Source organism: Ornithorhynchus anatinus, chromosome 2 (genome assembly GCF_004115215.2).
Source record: "Ornithorhynchus anatinus isolate Pmale09 chromosome 2, mOrnAna1.pri.v4, whole genome shotgun sequence".
NCBI lineage: Eukaryota > Metazoa > Chordata > Mammalia > Monotremata > Ornithorhynchidae > Ornithorhynchus > Ornithorhynchus anatinus.
This window is the reverse complement of record NC_041729.1, coordinates 140707465-140730256: the sequence shown is the minus strand read 5'-3', so window position 1 is coordinate 140730256 and position 22792 is coordinate 140707465. Positions and strand designations below refer to the sequence as shown.

General features: G+C 51.9%; 1 pseudogene; it reads left to right on the top strand.

Moving 5' to 3' along the window:
- LOC114805667 overlaps positions 1-22792 on the top strand; it is a 79446-nt pseudogene extending 56654 nt beyond the window's left edge.

Here is a 22792-nt window from a genome sequence, read left to right as displayed (position 1 = left end):
GTGGGACAACCTGATTCCCCTGTGTCTACCCCAGTGCTTAGAACAGTGCTTGGCACATAGTAAGCGCTTAAAAAATACCAACGTTATCATGTTGTTAACTCTGACTGCAGCTGCTAATTGTCAACTGCACATATGCTTATCTCCAGAAAATATGAACTGAACCCAGGAACTGATTGTGAACTCCCCATTCCTCCCTTCCTTGTGAGGCTGTATGCTTCAGTAAAGGCAATGTTCTGAGGGAGGCTCAGTGCTACACGCCACTTGTATTCCACCGGGACGAATGGAGGTGTAGCACTTTCCTCCTTTCTGCGCTATCCCGACTCCTGTCTCTGAATCTTTCTATTTATATCACCACCTGGGTTAATCGAACCCTATGATCGGAATTGCCGATCTTCACCCTGACATTTTCACGGTATTTTTCAAGGACAGTTGTACATTCCCAAGCACTTAGTACAGTGTTCTGCACATAACTTCAATAAATAAGTTTGATTATGAAGCACATACTGTTGGCTTAGTCAGGAAAGGCCTCTTGAAGGAGATGTGCCTTCATTAAGGCTTTGAAGGGGGCAGAGTAATTGTCTGTCACACACGAAAAGGGAAGGCATTCCAGGCCAGAGGCAGGATGTGGGCGAGAGGGCAGCCATGAGATAGACGAGTATGAGATATAGCGAGTAGGTTGGCACTGGAGGAGCAGAGTGTGCGGGCTGGGTTGTAGAAGGAGAGTAGTAAGGTGAGATAGGAAAGGGCAAGGTGACTGAGTCCTTTAAAGCTGGTGGTAAGGAGTCTCTGATGTGGAGGTTGATGGGCAACCACTCGAGGTTCTTGAAGTAGTGGGGAAACCGGTATTGAACTTTTCTGTAGAAAAATAACTCTAGCAGCAGAGTGAAGCAGGCTTGGAAAGGGGAAAGACAGGAGGCAGGGAGGTCAGCAAGGAGACTAATACAGGGACCAAGATGCGATAGGATAGGTGCTCGGATTAACATGAGAGCAGTTTGGATGGAGAGAAAAGGGTGCGATTGATGATCACTGCTTCAGCCAGAGACCCAACCTCCCAGGTGCTCAATTTCTCATACAAGATCTTTGTCCATCGGGTGGCGATAAACAGGCCATAAGATCTTCCCGTACAAGGTCTTTATCTACCACTTGGGGATCGAGAGGCCATCCCGGATCCTCAGGAGTAACTTTTATCCGCAAGATGGCGATAGAGAGGCAATCCCACCTTCTCACCCAGGGACCCGGCCTCTCTCTCGCCACCTGGTGGACGATCCTAGCTTCTCATACATTGACTTTGTCCACTGGGTGGCGCTAGAGACAATACCAACTTCTCAAACAAGGCCTTTGTCTTGGTGACAATGGAGGTGACAATGGAGAAGGGGAGAAAGGACGAGAACCATGGTGGGGCGCTCGGCTGGGGGAGCTGCAGGGCCTGTCGGGGAGGACAGGACTGGGGCAAGGGCAGAGGGCTGTGGGGCTGTGAGGCTGCGTGGACCGCGGGGGTGGAGAGGACTGGTTGATGGCAGGGGACAGGGGAACTCTGATGACAGGGGACAGGGAGCGGAGGACTGGGGGATGGCCAGGGCCGGGGGAGCTGCAGAGCTTGAAGGGCAGAGAAGAATGGGGGAGAGCCTCAGCAGGGAAAGCCACAGGGCCGGCCAAGGCAGAGAGGACTGGAGGAACTGCAGGGAGCTGCCAAGGAACTTGGTGGCGGCCAAAGTCTGCAGAGGAGTATTAGAATAATAAGAATAATGTCCGTCATTCTTATTATTATATTTGTTAAGCACTTACTATATGTCAACTATTTTTCTAAGTGCTGGGGTCGAAATAGGTTAACTGGTTGGACACAGTCCCTTTCTCACATGGGGCTCACAGTCTTAATAGGAGAGAGTAGAATTTAGTATTTATTAAGCTCTTACTGTGTACAGAGCACTGTCCTAAGTGCTGGAAAAGTGTGCGGAGGTGGAATTGGCCATGGTTCCCTTCACTCTGGGGCTCACAGTCTGTGACCAGAAATGGGAGAGAAGGAACTGGAGACAGACACATCATGCATGACTAATGAAACAATAAAAGACCCAAACAGCCTAAAACACAGACACAGATAAGCAAAATAGAAACAAAATCAGTAATAATAATAATACTGGTGGCATTTGTTAAGCGCTTACTATGTGCCGAGCACTGTTCTAGGCGTTGGGGTAGATACAGGGGTTGAGAAGCAGCGTGGCTCAGTGGAAAGAGCGCGGGCTTTGGAGTCAGGGCTCATGAGTTCGAATCCCAGCTCTGCCACTTGTCAGCTGTGTGACTGTGGGCAAGTCACTTAACTTCTCTGTGCCTCAGTTCCCTCATCTGTAAAATGGGGATTAAGACTGTGAGCCCCACGTGGGACAACCTGATTCCCCTATGTCTACCCCAGCGCTTAGAACAGTGATCGGCACATAGTAAGTGCTTAACAAATACCAACATTATTATTATTATGAGGTTGTCCCATGTGAGACTCACAGTCTTAATCCCCACTTTACAGATAAGGTAATTGAGGCCACAGTCACACAGCTGACAAGTGGCAAATTCAAACCCATGACCTTGGCCTCCCAAACCCGTGCTCTTTCCATTGAGCCATGTTGCTTCCTGCGGCTACAGGAGCAGAATTTCAAGGTCCTGGGGACTCAGTTCAGCACACACCCACAGCCACTGCGACCACTACAGCAGCCACCAGACTTGCTGGGGTTTTATGAAGGCTTCACGATGTGCCTCATTCTGGGAGTGTTTTTCTCTTTCCCTCCAGTGGGAGGCTGGATGAGACAGGGTCTCCTTGATGGCATGGTGGAGAGCCAGTGCCAGCTTCTCGAGGAGGCAGTGGGGCTGGCACACAATAGCAGCTTTTACTAGAGCGGCCCAGCAGGTCCAGAGAATGTTGGGAGCGGGGGCCCTTGCTTGTGGGAGGAAAGGTAGCAATTATCAAGGTTGCTTTACTCAGGTGGAAGACAAGGGCATGGGGTGAGGTGGACCAGGATTTGGGGGTGAGGAAGAGGGGAGGATGGGTGCTGGGGGCTAGGGATGGGAGGCCAGAGGTTGATTAGCCTGGATGTGAGATCGACCTGACCAGGAGGCACGTGCCCTTATTGACTCATAGGTGAGAGCCCTCTCACGAGAGGCCAGGCAGTGCCCACCAGGCTCAGACAACCCTTGACCCCTAAAGTGTTGTCCAGTGGGTTAGGCCCTCCTGCCTGGTTGCCGGCCGGGGGATCACTGAGCCAGTAGGGGCAGTCAGTCAATCATATTTATTGAGCGCTTACTGTAAGTGGAGCATTCATTCATTCATTCATTCATTCATTAAATCTTATTTACTGATTGCTTACTGTGTGCAGAGCACTGTACTAAGTATTTGGGACATCATAACAGACACTTTCCCTGCCCACAAGTTGGTTAGAGTCTAGGCAGACTTTGGAAGTGGCTTTTGCTGATCCTGAAGCAATGTGGCCTAGTGAAAAGAGCATGGACCTGGGTTCGAATCCCTGCTCGGGCACTTGCTTGCTGTGTGACCTGGGGCAAGTTGTTTAACCTATCTTTGCCTCAGTTTCCCATTCTGTAAAATGGAGATTAAAACTGCCAGCCCCACATGGGACATGGACTGTGTCCAATCTGATTAGCTTGTATCTACACCAGCGCTTAGTGACAGTGCCTGACTCATAGTAAGCATTTAACAAACGGCATGAAAAAAAGAAAAAAACTCACCCCTCTTCATCCTCCTCCCGCTCCCACTCTGTGACTCCCTCAGAAGTCATCGGGGTGGCCAAGCTGGTGAACAAGATCAACGGACTCTGGATCAGCGAGTTTGACAGCCTTCTCTATCTACTGTGGCATCAGCATCGCTCACGTGAACAACCCTGGCTGGGCTCCGTCCCCAGTGCCTCCCCTGACCCCTAGCCCCTATCTCTTCTCTTCTATCCATTCTTCCCTATCCCCACTCTCTGCCCCTCTCCTCTGTCCTTTCTCCCTTGTCCCCATCCCTTCTCCCCATACCCATCCTCTATCCCCTTTCTCCATCCTCCAACTCATGCACTCTTTCCCCTTTCCCTTGTCCCATTCTCTTTTCCCTTTCCCCTCTCTCATATCCTCTATCCTCTCTCCTCATCGCCTTTCTCTTGTCCCTGACCTCTATCCCTGACCTTTTCCTAGGTCCTCTGTCCCTTATCTCTTCATCTATGGCCTCTTACCTTCTGACTCTTATTTCCCCTACCTCCTATCCCTATCCTTTATCCCCTATCCCCTCCTTCTGCACCACCACCACAATCCTCTGCTCCCACTCCCAGCCCACCATCTCCTCCTGCCCCTTCCCTTCCCATACCCTCCAGTCACAATAGCCCCATGCTCCACCCAGGGCTGGGCTGTAGTTGAGGAAGGGAGCCTGTGCTACTTGAGATTCAGAAAGTTGTGATTGGTAATGGAGGGAAACGACTGGGGGGAAGTTAGCGGAGTCCCTTAAGGGGGTCTCAACTCCAGAATCCAAGCCTCGGGACTCACATCACTGGGCATGTGGCAAACAGGGAGCCATGGGCTACCAGATGCTACCAGGCCCATGTGAAGGAAGCAGAAGGAAATCCATGGCACCTCCCCACTCTACTCTCCAGACATCTAATAAACGTTCAAAGTTCTGATACCGTTTCATTTAAGACCCAGTCACAGGGAAAGAGGAAAGCTAAACCACTGTTTACACTGTATTAGCTATTCAGGTCTCAGTATATCCAAAGATATATCAAAGGATATACTCTCTGTGATGCCCCAAGTTCCAAGCATGGGTAGAAACAGCATGGCCCTGCAAAGAGCATGGGCCTGGAAGTCAGAGGACCTAGGTTCTAATCCTGTCTTTGCTCTGTGATCTTGAGCAAGTCACTTGACTTCTCTGAGTCTCAATTTTCTCATCTGTAAAATGGGGATTTAATGCCTGTTCTCTCTCTTACTTGGACTGTGATCCCTAAGTGGGACTTGATTACCCTATGGTATCGACCCCAGCGCTAATACAGTGCTTGGCACAAAGTGAGTGCTCAGCAAATATCATTATTATTATTATCATCATCATCATCATTATTATGGGTACCCCTAGGTCAACACATGGAACAGGATGTCCGGCAAGACACCAGAGTGTACCCCAGGATCCAGGAAGAGAGGGAGCAAAAATTCTGCTCCTGAATTTAAAGACTGCCTGGCTTGTTCATTGGCTCATATATCAAGATAATTCTGGGAAATGAAGGCCTTGGGCCTCTGGAAAATGTAGTTAATAGGCAGCAGGCCTTGCAAGTTTCTTTGACTTCAGTTCCATCTCCAATAGGAGTCTGGTCATTGTCACACACAGGATCTGCCCACACTTGGTGGGAAGGTGGAGAGACTAACAAGAAGGTAGAGATATTGGTGGGAAGATAGACACATTAGCGGGAAGCCAGGAAATTTGGTAGGAAAATGGAGATACTGTCAGGAAAGGGGAGACACTACCAGGAAGGTGGAGAAACTGGCAGGAAGGTGGAGACAATGGTGGAGGGTGGAGATATTGGCAGGGTGGTAGAGACATTGGAGGGAAGGTAAAGGCATTGATAGAAAAATGGTGTCTATCAGAAAGATAGAAACACTGGTAGGAAAGAAGAGACATTGGTAGGAAAGTGGAGACTGTGGAGGGAGGTGGAGTCATTGATGGGAAAGGTAAGACACTAGCAGGAAGGTAGAGACACTGGCAGAAGTAGAGATAGCGCAGGGATGGAAGAGACATTGTCAAGTAAATGGAGATCCTGCCAGGAAGGCAAAGACATTGATGGAAAGGTGAAGACACTGGTGGGAAGGTGGAGACATTGGTGGGAAAGGAGACACTGGAGAGAAGAAAGAGACATTAGTGGGCAAATGGAGACCTTGATGGGAAGGTGGAGACTTTGGTAGGGAAACAGAGGCACGGGTGAGAAGATTGAGATATAATGGGACAGGTCGGAGGTCCCTGGCTCACGATCCCTTCTCTCCCTGGCAGTCCCTGCTTTACAAGAAGGTGAATGAGGCCCAGCACCACAGCCACCTGGCGAACGAGATGATGATGTACCTCATGAAGGTGACCCTTCAGCAGGGCAGGGGGGCCTGGGCTTCAGCTTGACCTACTCACCCCCAGGCACTGCTATGGCTCCGGCCTGAGTCATGGAGGAAGGGGTTGAGAGTGGCTGGGGGAGCCAGCCCCTCCCACAGGCCCAGGGAGTGAGCCAAGCCAGGGCTGCAACCCTGGGCTGCAGAGGTTGAAGGGAAGAAGCTAGGGGCCGGAGGCAAAGATGAATAGACTGGGCTGAATGGAGAGGCTGAGGGGATGAAGCTGAGGGGCCAGAGGCGAGGATGAACAGATGGGGCTGAATGGATGAGGCAGACAGGGTGGGACTGTATGGATGGGGCTGAATGAATGGGACAGTGTGGCTAGGGCAGAGGGGATGAGGCTGAACATATGGAGCTGAATAGATGGGGCAGTGCGAATAGGGCAGAGGGGACAGATCTGAATGGATGGGGCAGCTCAGCCGGAACAGAAGGGATAGGGTGGATGGGATGCGGAGGAAGGGATGGGGTGGAGAGTTTGGGGAGGAGCAAATGGGGCTCAACAGATGGGGCAGCTCAGATAGGGTGGGGAGGAAGGGATGGGGTGGAGAGTTTGGGGAGGAGCAAGTGGGGCTGAACAGATGGGGCAGCTCAGATAGGGTGGAGCGGACGGGGAAGAGAATATTGGCCTGTAAAAAACACCCCATCCTGTCTTAACCACTCTCCCCTCCAGGTCTCTGACGACGAATACACCAACCTGCTCCGGGATGGAATCCAGCCGTGGCCAACATTGACTCCAACTTCTCCTGCTTCACCTACACCCCCCGCTCTCTCCCCGAGGATGACACCTCCATGGTGAGGAAGCCTCCTAGTTCCCCTTCCCATTTTCGCCTCAGCCCCTCTTCTTCCCCATCCTTTCTCCTCTCTCCCTGCCAACCTCCTCCCTCTTTCATAACATCTCCAGGGTTAGGCTGAAAGCAGATACTCTTGAGGGAAACCTGACTTTGTGGAAGCAAGAGGGGGTGCAGTAGGAGGGTTTAGGGTTAGACCTCACAGAGACTTCCCAGCTGTCAGACAGAGATGCTCAGAATGGATGATCAAGAGATGTGGGAAGGCGGGTCAGTTGTGCCTAGAGGATGGGGGTCCCCTCAGATTGGAGCTCTGGAAACAGATGCCTCCCACACTTCGGGGAGCTTCTGTCCACTCACGGAGGGGAAGAGAGAAGGGTAAGAGACATTCTTACTGGGGTGGGGCCTGGAGACCAAAGGCCTGACAGGGGGAGATCCTTGAGGAACCCCGGGGCTGGAGTCAGGGTGATTTTAGGGCAGTCAAAGCCCCTTTCTTGTCCCACCAAGGGAGGAAGGGGGAAGGCAGCTGAGGGCAGTGATGAGTGACGGATGCATTGGCCCCTCCCTCTTCCCTCAGGCCACCTTGAGCATGCAGCAGCACATAAACTTCATCAACAATTACAAAATTGACCGGCAGACATTGGCATAGTGCTCCCCCTTGACTCTCACCCCCGATGTCCCACCTCCATGTCCTGGTCCCACCTGTCCTCCCCAGTGCCCCCTCTGTGCCCTTGAGCACACAGTCAAGCCAAGTCTCCATTATCAATGGCATGGTGACCTGGAAGATGGAAAGCCAGGGGTAATCCCCAAACTTCATTTTCTTAGGGTAGACCTAGTCTCTCCTCCTAGATGCTCATTGCAGGTGGGCTGGATTTAAGGACCACTCCCCCAACCTTACTCCAGCCTCCCCCATACTTCAGGACCACCTCCACCTCAGACTGATCCACCCCCAAGAAGCTGACAGTCCGTGTGTGTGTCCACTCTATCTGCCCCATCAGATGCTAACTGGGGCACTGGCTAAGGGCTGAGGAAAAGATACCGTCCCTGTCCTTGTGGGGCTGACAGTCTGATGGGACAGCCCGGCGCCACAGCAACACCGGTCTTGAAAAAAGCATCCAAGAAGGCACATTAAAGAAACAGAAACACCTCTAGAAACCACAGCACCCTCCCCCAACCTCTGATCCTCGGAGGCAGAGACACCAGGCTAACCACACCACTCATGGTGGGGTACAGAATGACTGCGATCTTTGGAGTGAGGTGTTGTCATCCAGGGTGGGCTTCTGGAGGGGGTGAGCCTCTGGAAGGGGAGCGGGCAGGCAGTCTAGAAGTCCGGCTCTAGAGGGTAGTGTCCCTTGCAGCTTCTGCTTAATGATGAAGAAGAGTTTCCGCAGCTCCCACTTCCACAACTGGATGCACACCTTCTCTGTCTCCCACTTCTGCTACCTGCTCTACAAGAACCTGGAGCTGGCCAAGTGTCTCTAGGGAGCCCCTTCCCACCAAGCCGGGCATCCAGCTGAGGGGGAAGTAAGCCCCGCCCCTGGGGAGATTTGGGTAGGGGTGGAGAGGGAGACAGGAGACTGGATCCCAGCTCTGTGGGCAAAATGGGAAAGGGATCTTGTTCTGAGAGAGACTCTCCAGTGTCCCCAACCCAAAGCTCTAGAAGAATAGAAGGTGGGGGCAGGGCAGGGTTAAGCAGTGTCCCCAGAATGCGGAGAAGCAGCGTATCTCAGTGGAAAGAGCACGGGCTTGGGAGTCAGAGGTCATGGGTTCAAATCCCGGCTCTGCCACTTGTCAGCTGTGTGATGAGAAGCAGCGTGGCTCAGTGGAAAGAGCACGGGCCCTGGAATCAGGACTCATGAGTTCGAATCCCAGCTCTGCCACTTGTCGGCTGTGTGACTGTGGGCAAGTCACTTAACTTCTCTGTGCCTCAGTTCCCTCACCTGTAAAATGGGGATTAAGACTGTGAGCCCCACGTGGGACAACCTGCTTCCCCTATGTCTACCCAGCGCTTAGAACAATGCTCGGCACATAGTAAGCGCTTAACAAATACCAACATTATTATTATTACTGTGGGCAAGTCATTTAACTTCTCTGTGCCTCAGTTACCTCATCTGTAAAATGGGGATTAACTGTGAGCCTCACGTGGGACAACCTGATGACCCTGTATCTCCCCCAGCGCTTAGAACAGTGCTCTGCACATAGTGAGTACTTAACAAATACCAACATTATTATGTTTGCGGTCTCCCTAGCCCATGCTGCAGTCTGAGCCCACCAGTACAAAGGTGGTTTTGTCCATCAATCATTCGGCCAACGGTATTTATTGAGCACTCAACTAAGCACTTGGAAGAGTACAGTAGAGTTTAGTAAACACGATCCCTTCCCCTCAAGGAGCTTGCAGTCTAGGAGGAAAGACAGATAATAAAATAAATTTCAGGTAGGTGGAAGCAATGGAGTATAGGAATATTTACATAAGTGCTAAAGTGGGGGTGAAACTGTCAGTCAATCAATGGTATATATTGAGCACTTCATTCATTCTTATTTATGGAGCACTGACTCTGTGCAGAGCACTATACTAAGTGCTTGGGAGTATAAAATACAACAGAGTAGGTAGACACATTCTCTACCCACAGTTCAGGTTGCTACCAAGTGCTCAATATTAATAATGATTGTTATTATTATTATTAACAACAACAATGATAATAGTACTTGTTAAGTGCTTACTATATGCCAAGCTCTGTTCTAAGCGCTGGGGTAGATACAAGTTCATCAGGTTGGACGCAATCCCTGTCCCACATAGGGCTCATACTTTTAATCCCATTTTCCAGATGAGGTAACTGAGACCCAGAAAAGTTAAGTGACTTGCCCAAGGTCAAACAGCAGTCAGGATAAGAATCTAGGTCCTTCTGACTCCCAGACCCGTGCTCTATCCACTAAGTCACACTGTCTATGTGACAAGGAACTGCTGAAGTGTCAGATGGGACAGAAATAGAGTGGGGAGATGAGAGATTAACGGGAGAAGGACTCCTGGAAGAGATGTAATTTCAGAAGGACCTTGAAAATGGGAAGAGCAATGATTTGTCAGTTGTGAAAGGGAATGTAGGGAGGATATGAGCAAGAGGGTGGTGGCGAGAGAGAGAAAAGACTGAAGAACAGGTGACTCAAGAGGAAGATTGAGTAGGTTGGGTTGAGCATGAGAACTGGGGTGTATTGGGAGAATAGTGAGGATAATTAGGAGTGAGGGAGCTAAGCCAATGGTCAGCAGTTCCTACTTGTTGTGGAGACAGATGGAAGGGTGGGGAGATGTTCATAGAACACTGTTTTAGAAAAATGATCCAGGCAGAAGGGTGAAAGATCGACTGGAGAGGGGAGACACTGGAGGCAGAGAGGGCAGTGAGGAGGCTGATTCAGTAGTGGGGAGGGAAATGACAAGTTCCTGGACCTGCGAAGAGGGAGGGACAAATTCTGGAGATGTCGCAGAGGAGGAACCAGGGGCCAGACTGACTATGGACGCTGAAAGAGAGGGAGGAGTTGAGGATCACCATCCCCCTGCCTCTCAGAAGACCCACTCCCCCTGACAGTCTTGGTGGGGAATGAAGGGTTTGTCCTGAGTTTAAAGACCCCCATGATCTCTCCGCCTCTCATCCCCCCATCTTATAAAAACTATCGCCCCCTTCCCTCCTCCCCTCCTTAACTTCCACCTTTAAGCACTCAATCTCCAATGGCTTCTTCCCCTCTGTCTTCAAACATGCCCATGTTTCCCCCACCCTAAAAAAACCCTCTCTCGACCCCACTTCCCCTTCCAGTTATTGTCCTTTCTCCCTCCTGCCCTTCCTGTCCAAACTCCTGGATTGAGTCATTTACAATCACTGCCTTGAATTCCTCAACTCCAACTCTCTCCTGGACCCCCTCCAATCTGGCTCCCGTCCCTTCCACTCCATCCAAACTGCCCTCTCAAAGGTCACCAGTGACCCCCTTCTTGCCAAATCCAACGGCTCCTACTCTACTCTAATCCTCCTGGACCTCTCTGCTGCCTTTGACACTGACGACCATCCCCTTCTCCTCAACACTTTATCCAACCTTGGCTTCATGGACTCCGTCCTCTCCTGGTTCTCCTCTTATCTCTCTGGCCGTTCATTCTCGGTCTCCTTCACAGGCTCTTCCTCCCCCTTCCATCCACTAACTGTAGGGGTTTCTCAAGGGTCAGTTCTTGGCCCCCTTCTGTTCTCCATCTATACTCACTCCCTTGGTCCCATGGTTTCAACTATCATCTCTACGCAGATGACACCCAAATCTACATCTCCTCCCCTGTTCTCTCCCCCTCCCTCCAGGCTCATAGCTCCTCCTGCCTCTAAGGCATCTCCACCTAGATGTCTGCCCACCACCTAAAACTCAACATGTCTAAAACTGATCTCCTTATCTTCCCTCCCAAACCTGTCCTGTCCCTGACTTCCCTGTCACTGTGGACGGAACTACCATCCTTCCCGTCTCACAAGCCTGCAACCTCGGGATCATCCTTGACTCTGCTCTTTCTTTCACCCACACATCCAATCCATCACCAAAACCTGCTGGTTTCACCTTCACATCACCAAGATCCTCCCTTTCCTCTCCAGCCAAACTGCTACCTTGCTGGTACAAGCTCTCATAATTTCCCAACTGGATTACTGCATCACCTTCCCCTCTGATCTCCTATTCTCCTGTCTCTCCCCGCTCCAGTCTACACTTCATTCTGCTGTCCGGATTATCTTTCTACAGAAATGCTCTGAGCATGTCATTCCCTTCCTCAAAAACCTCCAGAGGTTGCCTATCAACCTTCGCATGAAGCAAAACCTCCTTACTCTTGGCTTCAAAGCTCTCCATCACCTTGTCCCCTGCTGCCTCACCTCCCTTCTCTCCTTCTACAGCCCACCCGGTACACTCCACTCCTCTGCCACTAACCTCTTCACAGTCCCTCCTTCTCGCCTGGCCCGCCGTCAACCTCTGGCCCACGTCCTCCCTCTGACCTGGAATGCCCTCCCTCCTCACATCCACCAAACTTAACTCTCTTCCCCTCTTCAAAACCTTACTGAAAGCTCACCTTCTCCAGGAGGCCTTCCCAGTCTGAACCCTCCCTTTCCCTCTGCTCCTCCTCCCCTCGCTTCCTCCCTCCCTCCCTCTGCTCTTCCCCCTTCTCCTCCCCACAGCACTTGTGCATATTGGTATATATTATTTATTACTCTTTGTTTTGTTAATGATGTGTGTATATCTATGATTCTATTTATCTTGATGGTATTGATGCCTGACTACTTGCTTTGTTTTGTTTTGCTGTCTGTCTCCCTGTTTTAGACTGTGAGCCCGTTGTTGTGCAGGGATTATCTCTATCTGTTGCCAAATTGTACATTCCAAGCCCCTAGTACAGTGCTCTGCACATAGTAAACGCTAAATAAATATGATTGAAAGAAGGAAAGAATGAATGAATGAACCCAGGAAGTTGTTCCTGCAGTGAAAGGAGTTGGAACCCACGTCCAGTTCCTCTGCTCTAGATGGAAGGGAGACCAGCAGTCCCGTCCTCCTCCCACTTACTGAGACTGGACCCTGCCATCTCCAGAGAGATGGCAGAAGTCCAGGCTGGTGGCTGGGGGGGTGGCTTGAACATCCTCCTCTCTGACCCCAGCACCCCTCCCCTCTGTTCCTCACACACATTCCAGGAACATCGAGATCTTTGCCTTGTTCATCTGCATGTGCCATGAGCTGGACCACAGAGGCACCAACAACAGCTTCCAGGTGGCCTTGGTGAGACTTGGCCCCCGCTGGCCTCTCCAGGGCTGGGAATTGGGATCCAGACATCCAGGAGGGAAGGGGCAAGCCAGTTCTGGTCAGGGCCGGGATGTACCTGGAATCTGGGGACCAAATACCTGAGCCAAGGCTGCCACTGCTTCCTCTCAGATTCTGTGGACTCCAGCCTCTCTGAACCTTAATTTTTTCCAGTTTCTGCCCTTTGTGCCTGGGGGTGGGCTGACCAGCTGGGCAAGGGACAGCAAGCCACAGGAGGGTCTGCCTGCCTCTTTCCCCCATGTTCCTCCCTCCTGCAGAGCCACCAGCTCCCTGGGCATGAAGGTGCCCATCTTGCCCTTGCTAGGCAGAATGGTGCCCACCGTCCCCCGTGGACTTCTTGCTCTGGGGAGAAGCCATTGTTCCTCCCAGCTACTGGGGCTTCCAGCTTCACTCACCCCAGGCCTCTGACAAGGCATGGGATTTTCTGAGAGGGGCTGCAAAGACCCCAGGTGGGCACTGGAACCCGACTACTGTGTTTGAGCACTGCTTCTCCTCCTAGAAGCCCCCCTCAGCCCCTTCCCCTGGCCACCAGTCTCTACAAACTGTTGGGATCTGCATCACCTGAACTTCTCCTATATTTGGCTCACTCAGACCTGAGCTCAGACACCCCAATGCCTGCTGCCTACAGCACCCACCTCAGCTTCATGTTCCCCCTCCCACCCCGCAGTATAAGCAGGACCTGGCATATTCTGCTCTCCACCCCCAGCCCGGGTGACTGTCAGGTGTTTGTTCTCTTTCAGAAATCCTTGCTGGCACCACTGTACAGCTCAGAGAGCTCTGTCATGGAAATATTGGATTAGGAGCATCCTGAGCTCCCAACAACCCCTCTCCACTTTTCCTGAGGAAGCACTGTGGACTGCCCTGGCAAGGAGTGGGGTCACGGAAAGGGATCCCATGCCAGCCCAGTGGTGGTCACTGTCAGGGCAGCCCCATCCCTGTCCTGCCCCTTCCCTCCCCAGCATAGGGCATGGATTCAATAAAATCCCTGGGATGGGAGGGACCTTGAGGAATCTTCTTGCTCATCCCACCTGCCTTCTGGCCCTATGCAAATTCCCTCCTTGGTTCAAGAGGTCTCCACCTGGCCCCTTGATCCACTGTCATGCATCCTGCACTCATGGTTCTATCTGTGAACTAAACTGCATCCCTCCCTTTCCAGTACGATCTCATTTTCTCTTACCCGTCCCATTTTCAGAACTTGCCCTGGGAGTGAGGGTGGTGGAGAGATGGGTGCAGTGACTGTTATGGAGCCCGGGGGCTCTCTGGGCTGGCCTCTCCATGAGACATCACTTTCACTCAGGCCATAGCCATCCTTAGCACCCAGGGCTGCAATATCTTTGACCACTTCTCCAGGAAGGTAAACGGGGTTGAGGTGGAAGGGAGCCCTCTTGGGCTGGGGGACTAGGGTTTCATCATCATTATTAATATTAGTAGTAGTATATTTGTTAAATGCTTACTATGTACAGAAGCAGCGTGGCTCAGTGGAAAGAGCGTGGGCTTGGGAGTCAGAGGTCACGGGTTCTAATCCCAGCTTCGCCGCTAGTCAGCTGTGTGACCTTGGGCAAGTCACTTAGCTTCTCTGTGCCTCAGTTACCTCATCTGTCAAATGGGGATTAAAATTGTGAGCCCCACGTGGGACAAACTGATCACCTTGTATCCCCCAGCGCTTAGAACAGTGCTTTGCACATAGTAAGCGCTTAACAAATACCACAATTTATTTATGTATCAAGTGGGATACTGAGGTACAAGCATGGGAGTAGATACAAGTTAACCAGGTTGGACACAGTTCCTGTCCCACAAGGGGCTCTCAATCTAAGTATGAGGGAGTAGGATTTAATCCTCATTTAACAGTTGGGGAAACTGAGACATGGAGAAACTAAGCGACTTGCCCAAGGTCACACAGAAGACCTAGGTGGATCAAGGATTAGAACCCAGGTCCTCTGACTTCCAGGCCCATGTTCTTTCCACTAGATCATGCTGCTTCTCATGGTGTGTGGAGAGGGCTTGGTCATGACAAGTCACAGCTCCCAGCCTAGGATCCAAATGGAGGGTGGGGGGGAATGAGGGGTCATGGCCTCAGTGCCCTAGCTGCTGCCTGAATTAGCCAGTTTCAACTTCTGCTTCCTCTTGTGGACAGAAAAGGGTCAGAGACAGCTCAGGCCCACAGACCTCAGCAGCCACATCCAGCCTGACACATCCTGGACCAGATATCGGGGTCCACTGGGTCAATCTGTGGGGGAGGGGGTATGGCCACCCACGAAGGATAGCAGACAGCCCCTAGCATTGGACTGGCTGATATGCCCAGAAGTCTCCCGGAGGTCTCTACACCGCAGCTCACCAAATCCCATGAATGGCAAGGACCTCCCTGGGGCAAGGAGCAGTAGTCTGGCCCCTGATTGCCCTCCCCACACCCAGGACTACCAGAGAATGCTGGAGTTGATGAGAGATATCATTCTGGCCACCGACCTGGCCCACCACCTGAGGATCTTCAAGGACTTGCTGAGGATGGCTGAAGGTACGGCCAGCCCGGCCCGAGGGTCCCCAACCTGTGATCCAGGATCAGCCTGGCATGGATGCAGACCTGCAATGTCCCTATAACTGGGAGGTGGAAGGTGGGGTCTAGGAGGGAGGAGGGAGCAGGAAAGGGAGGGGGGACCCCCAGTCTGGCTCATCTTCTCCATTCCTTAACCTCTGGGTTGGAAATCCAGGCTCTTTCACCATTCTAGACAGGCAGACTTTCCTGCTGGCAGGCAGGCTTTCCTGCTGGTGGTCCCCAAACCCTTGGGGGATCTTGGATCCTCGATGGTACCCAAATGGCTTATGTGAGCAGACTGTCACTGATGACCAGAACCGTTTATGACCCTGATGGGGGCTCAGGGCCTCAAGATGCTGGAAGAGACTGGGCCCTTGCTGGTTCAGCCCTCAGTGGCATTGAGGCTGCTGATGGTACCCAGACCGCTGTGGGCACCCAATCGGCTCATGGTACAACCCAGCCCACGGGGGGCACACATGGCCCTCATGTGTCACATATTCACCGATGATTTGCACATGCCGCAGCAACAGCACTGTAATATTGGGGGGCGTTGAGGAGAGGCAATTAACCCTATCCCCAGGGACTGAGTGTCCTGCCTGTTGGTCTGCCCGAGGCGCTGTTCTCCAAGGCTGGGCAAGCAATGGGTAGTTCCCAGCCACCCACGTCACTCTTGGGGACCTGGGAGAGGAAGGGAATTGTGCCGGGGGGCATTTATCAGGATGAAGGGGGCAAGGGGCTTGGGCATCATCTGAGGACAGTCCGGTCCCTGGGCGTCCAATCTTTTCCCCCCTCCCTCTCCCTCGGCCCCCGCACCTTCTTGTCCCCCGTCCCACTCTGCTCAGGGTCCAGTTCTCACCGACCGGAGCCATGGGTCCCGTGCAGTTCTCCGTCGTGCCCACTAGGTGGCAGGAATGCTCCAATCATCCCTCCCCCTCGACGTCCCGATCTGTTCCCCCGTGTCCAGTGGACTGCGATCCGAAAAACAAGCAGCACCACGGCCTCCTGCTAACTGCCACCCCATGACCTCCTGCGACCTTTCCGACCAGACCAAGGGATGGAAGACTACACACGGAAGATTGCGCGTGGCTCAGTGGAAAGAGCGTGGGCTTTGGAGTCAAAAGCTGTGGGTTCTAATCCCAAGTCCACCACTTGTCAGCTGTGTGATTTTGGGCAAGTCACTTAACTTATCTATGCCTTAGTTACCTCATCTGTAAAATGGGCCCCACGTGGGACAACCTGATCACCCTGTACCGTCCCCCCTCCCCCGCCCCAGCGTTTAGAGCAGTACTTTACACATAGTAAGCACTGAACAAATACCATCATTATTATAGAGAAGCAGCATGGCTCAGTGGAAGGAGCCCGGGCTTGGAAGTCAGAGGTCATGGGTTCAAATCCCGGTTCAGCTACTTGTCAGCCCTGTGACTTTGGGCAAGTCACTTCACTTCTCTGTGCCTCAGTTACCTCACCTGTAAAATGGGGATTAAGACCGTGAGCCCCACGTGGGACAACCTGATCACTCTGTATCCCCCTAACGCTTAGAAAAGTCCTTTGTACATAGTAAGCGCTTAACAGATACCATCATTATTATTATTACTGTGGTGAGTCCCTAGATGGGTTAGGAGAGGGACCACACCTGCACCCTCTCCCCACCCACGTGGGCACACTTGTCAACAGTGGGGAGGGCTGAGGTTCTGGGTGGGGAAAGGAGGGTTGGAGGCCCAGTCTTCAGGTTCCTACCCTTAGCATTCCAGTCAGGTTTTGGACCCCTATCTGTTTCCCCACCTGTAAAACAGGGAGGATGATTCTACAACCCTAGGATCATCCATTCCAACTCCTTGCCTCTGCTCAAGAGTTCACCCTCTCCCTTACTCCTCTGTTCCAGTGCCTGACCCCTCTGACAGCCAGGATGTCCTTTCCTTCCCTTGCTCCACCCAAGGGGTGAAGCAGCATGGTCTACTGGATAGAGCACAGGTCTGGGAGTCAGAAGGATCTGGATTCTAATCCCAGCCCTGCCACTTGCCTGCTGTGTGAACTTGGGCAAGTCGCTTAACTTCTTTGTGCTTTGGTTCCCTCATCTGTAAAATGGGATTAAGCCTGTGATCTCCATATGGGACAGGGACTGTGTCCAACCTGATTAGCTTGTATCTTCCCCAGCACCTGGTACAGTGGCTGGCACATAATAAGCATTTAACAAATACCATTGAAAAAAAGGCAAGAGCTAGGTAATAATGTAAGTACTTACTATGTGCCAAACACTATACTAAGCTGTTGATTGGATAGAAATTAATCAGGTTGGACACAGTCCCTGTTAAACATGGAGGTCACAGTCTTAATCCCCATTTGACAGATAATAATAATAATAATGTTGGTATTTGTTAAGCGCTTACTATGTGCCGAGCACTGTTCTAAGCGCTGGGGTAGACATAGGGGAATCAGGTTGTCCCACGTGGGGCTCACAGTCTTAATCCCCATTTTACAGATGAGGGAATTGAGGCACAGAGAAGTTAAGTGACTTGCCCACAGTCACACAGCCGACAAGTGGCAGAGCTGGGATTCGAACTCATGAGCCCTGACTCCAAAGCCCGTGCTCTTTCCACTGAGCCACGCTGCTTCTCAGCCACGCTGCTGAGGCACAGAGAAGTTAATCGACTTGTCCAAGGTCACGCAACAGGGAAGTGGCAGAGACAGGATTGGAACCCAGGTCCTCTGACTTCCAGGTCTGTGCTCTTTCTACTAGGTTATGCTGCTTTTCTGGTCAAAGCCAGGGTGAAGGTTTGGGGTGTTCCCCAGTTCCATGATCTAGTGGGGTGTCTTAGGCCATTTCCCACTAGGAGGACTGGGGAGTCTTTGTCATGCAAGACTGGCTTTGTTTCCTTCCAGGAGCTGATCTACAAGGAGTTCTTCTCCCAGGGAGACTTGGTATGTGTCAGGCTGGGGGTGGGCATGGGAAAGCTCTTCTTTCCCATCTCACCTTGAAATCTGGATGGGCAAGGGCTATATGGGGACTGGGTACCAGTGAGAGCACTGGACAGCCTGGAAATGGGTAGGCCTGGGGTCCTAGGTCCTTGAGGGAGAAATGGAGGGATGGTCTGGGCTCTGAAAGGCCTGGAGGAGATAGAAGTCAGCCAGTCAGTGAGTGCTTATTGAGTGCTTACTGTGTGCAGATCATTGTACTAAGCAATTGGGAGAGAATAGTATAACAATATAACCAGGCACATTTCCTACACACAATGAGCTTAGTCTAGAGAGGAAGACAGATATTAATATACATTAAATAAATACAACAAATACAATAAAATTACAGCTATATATATGGAATTTATAGTCTGTAGGTTTCTAGACTGTAAGCTCAATGTGAGTGTGGAATGTGTCTGTCGTATTGTTGTTCTGTACTCTCCAAAGCACTTAGTACAGCTCTACACAGAGTACGTGCTTAAGAAATACAAACTGAGTTGACTGACTGTCGCGCTGGAGTGGTTGGGTGGGGGTGGTGCTTGGGCAGGGGAATGAGTAAAGGGAGCAAGTCAAGGCAACTCAGAAGGGATGGGAGAAGAGGAAAGGAAGGCTTAGTCAGGAAAGGCCTCTTGGAGGAGATATGCCTTAAATAAGGCTTTGAAGGTGGGAAGAGTAATTGTCAGATATGAACGGAGGGACGGGGGCGGATGTTCCAGGCCAGAGACGGGATGTAGGCAAGAGGTCAGCGGTGTGATAGACAAGACTGAGGTACAGTGTGAAGGTTATTCATTCAATAGTATTTATTCAATAGTATTTATTGAGTGCTTACTATGTGCAGAGCACTGTACTAAGCGCTTGGAATGAACAAGTCAGCAACAGACAGAGACAGGCCCTGCTGTTTGACGGGCTTACGGTCTAATCAGGGGAGACGGACAAACAAGAACAATGGCAATAAATAGAGTCAAGGGGAAGAACATCTTGTAAAAACAACGGCAACTAAATAGAATCAAGGCGATGTACATTTCATTAACAAAATAAATAGGGTAATGAAAATATATACAGTTGAACGAAAGAGTACAGTGCTGAGGGGATGGGAAGGGAGAGGGGGAGGAGCAGAGGGAAATGGGGGGAAAAGAGGGTTAAGCTGCGGAGAGGTGAAGGGGGGGTGGTAGAGGGAATAGAGGGAGAAGAGGAGCTCAGTCTGGGAAGGCCTCTTGGAGGAGGTGAGTTTTAAGTAGGATTTTGAAGAGGGGAAGAGAATCAGTTTGGCGGAGGTGAGGAGGGAGGGCGTTCCAGGACCGTGGGAGGACGTGGCCCAGGGGTCGACGGCGGGATGGGCGAGACCGAGGGACGGTGAGGAGGTGGGCGGCAGAGGAGCGGAGTGTGCGGGGTGAACGGTGGAAAGAGAGGAGGGAGGAGAGGTAGGAAGGGGCAAGGTGATGTAGAGCCTTGAAGCCTAGAGTGAGGAGTTTTTGTTAGGAGCGGAGGTCGATAGGCAACCACTGGAGTTGTTTAAGAAGGGGAGTGACATGCCCAGATCGTTTCTGCAGTAAGATCAGCCGGGCAGCGGAGTGAAGAATAGACTGGAGCGGGGCGAGAGAGGAGGAAGGGAGGTCAGAGAGAAGGCTGACACAGTAGTCTAGCCGGGATATAACGAGAGCCCGTAGCAGTAAGGTAGCCGTTTGGGTGGAGAGGAAAGGACGGATCTTGGCGATATTGTAAAGGTGAAACCGGAAGGTCTTGGTAACGGATAGGATGCGTGGGGTGAACGAGAGAGATGAGTCAAGGATGACTCCGAGATTGTGGGCCCAAGAGACGGGAAGGATGGTCGTGCCATCCACGGTGATAGGGAAGTCTGGGAGAGGACCGGGTTTGGGAGGGAAGATGAGGAGCTCAATCTTGGTCATGTTGAGTTTTAGGTGGCGGGCTGACATCCAGGTGGAGACATCCTGGAGGCAGGAGGAAATGCAAGCCTGAAGGGAGGGGGAGAGGACAGGGGCGGAGATGTAGATCTGCGTGTCATCTGCGTAGAGATGGTAGTCAAAGCCGTGAGAGCGAATGAGTTCACCGAGGGAGTGAGTGTAAATGGAGAACGGAAGAGGGCCAAGAACTGACCCTTGAGGAACTCCAACAGTTAAAGGATGGGAGGGGGAGGAGGCGCCAGCGAAGGAGACCGAGAATGACAGGCCAGAGAGGTAAGAGGAGAACCGGGAGAGGACGGAGTCTGTGAAGCCGAAGTTGAGATAAGGTATGGAGGAGGAGGGGATGGTCGACAGTGTCAAAGGCAGCAGAGAGGTCAAGGAGGATTAGAATGGAGTAGGAGCCATTGGATTTGGCAAGAAGGAGGTCACAGGCGACCTTAGAGAAAGCGGTCTCGGTAGAGTGGAGGGGACGGAAGCCAGATTGGAGAGGGTCCAGGAGAGAATGGGAGTTAAGGAATTCTAAGCAGCGATTGTAGACGACTCGTTCTAGGATTTTGGAAAGGAAGGGTAGTAGGGAGATAGGGTGATAACTGGAGGGGGAAGAGGGGTCAAGAGTGGGTTTTTTTAGGATGGGGGAGACGTGGGCATGTTTGAAGGCAGAGGGGAAGGAGCCCTTGGAGACTGAGTGGTTAAAAATAGAAGTTAAGGAAGGGAGGAGGGCAGGGGCGATGGTTTTAATAAGGTGAGAGGGAATTGGGTCCGAGGCACAGGTGGAGGGGGTGGCACTTGCGAGGAGGGAGGAGATCTCCTCTGAGGATACTGCAGGGAAGGATGGGAAAGTAGGGGAGAGGGTTGGTGGGGGGAGGGGAGAGGCGGATGGGTGTCAGAGGAGTGAAGTGTGTGGGCTGGGTTGTAATAGGAGAGTAGTGAGGGCGGTTTGGAGGGGGCAAGGTGATCTAGTCCTTTAAAACCAGGGGTAAGGAGTTTCTGTTTGATGCAGTGGAGGCTTTTGAAGAGTGGGGAAGCATGGCCTGAAAGTTTTTGCAGCAAAATGATCTGAGCAGCAGAGTGAAGTATGGACTGGAATGGGGAGAGACAGGAGGCTGAGAGGTCAGCAAGGAGGCTGATGCAGTAATCCAGGCAGGATAAAATGAGTGATTGAATTAACGTGGTAACAGTTTGAATGGAAACATAAGGGCAGATTTTAGCTGTGTTGTGAAGGTGGGACTGACAGGATTTAACATGTAGGTTGAGTTAGAGAGAGAACTCAAGGATAATGCCAAGGTTATAGGCTTTTGAGACAGGAAGGATGGCAGTGTCTTCTACAGTGATGGGAAAGTCAGGAGGAGGACAGGGTTTGGGTGGGAAGATAAGGAGTTCTGTTTTGTACATGTTAAGTTTGAGGTGACAGGAGGACATCCAAGTAGAGATGCCTTGAAGGCAGGAGCTACCATGAGACTGGAGAGTGGGAGAGAGATCAGGGCTGGAGATGTAGATTTGGGTGAGCAGCCAGAGAGATAGGAGAACCAAAAGAGACAGACAGTGTCAATGAAGCTGAGGCTAGATAATGTTTCCAGGAGAAGGGGGTGGTCGACTGCCGTAGGCAGCTGAGAAGTGGATGAAGTAGAGATGGAAGGGGGAGGGCACAGGAGCACAGCACTTACGTATGTACGTAAGCTTAAACTCTATGATTTATTTCCCCTATTTTATTTTAAAGCCTTTTCCCCTTTAGACTATAAGCTCTTTGTGGACAAGGATCTAGTCTACCAACTACGTTATACTGTTCTATCCCGAGCGCTTAGTAAAGTGGTCTGCCCACACTAGGTGCTCAATAAATACCATTAGTTGTTTGAGGGGCAGTGACCTGCACTGGTTGTTCCAGTGCTTTGCTTCTGAGGGCAGACAGTCTATCCTCATGGGCTGGGTCTATTTCTTTCTCCCACCTGCTCCTGATTGGTGGGAGGGGATTTTGGACAAGAGGAGCCAGTCACCTGCTCCATCAGGCAGCAGAAGACTCACAGAGGACATGATCAGCCCAGCCCGAGTCCCTGTCCCCCATCCCTCCAGAGACCTGCAAGCCCCTCCGGGTGGGCCTGGGGCGAGTGGCCATGATCTCGTGATACCCGGGCAGAGAGCTACGGTGGGGAAGGTCTTATGCACGTGGGCCTCTAGGTTAAGGTGGTGGTGGGGGAACGCTGGCCCTGATCTCTGACCCTGCCCTCTGGTGTCAACCGCTGCCCCACCGGAGAAGGCCCATGGAGATGATGGACCAGGAGAAAGCCTACCTCCCCGAGCTGCAGATCAGCTTCATGGAGCACATCGCCGTGCTCAACTACAGGTATGCGTGCACGCCCGCCAGCTCCAGGCAGGACCCACCTGTTCCCACTGGGGATGGGGTGGAGGGAGGAGAGGACAGGGATGGGAAAGGCCAGGGCCAGAGTGACAGCCTCCTCCATCCCTCGGGCTGACCCCCAGATTGCTCCAGGACCTGTTCCCCAAGTCTGCTGAGCTGGACGAGCGGGTGGCCACCAACTAAACGCAAGCAGTGGACCAAAGTGTCATACAGGTTCATGCTGTGTGGACTGCCCAGCAACAACTCTCTGGACTTCCTGGATGCAGAGTATGACCTCCAGGATGGGCGCGGCCGGTTCAATATCTACTGCAGCCTGGACACAGCCTGA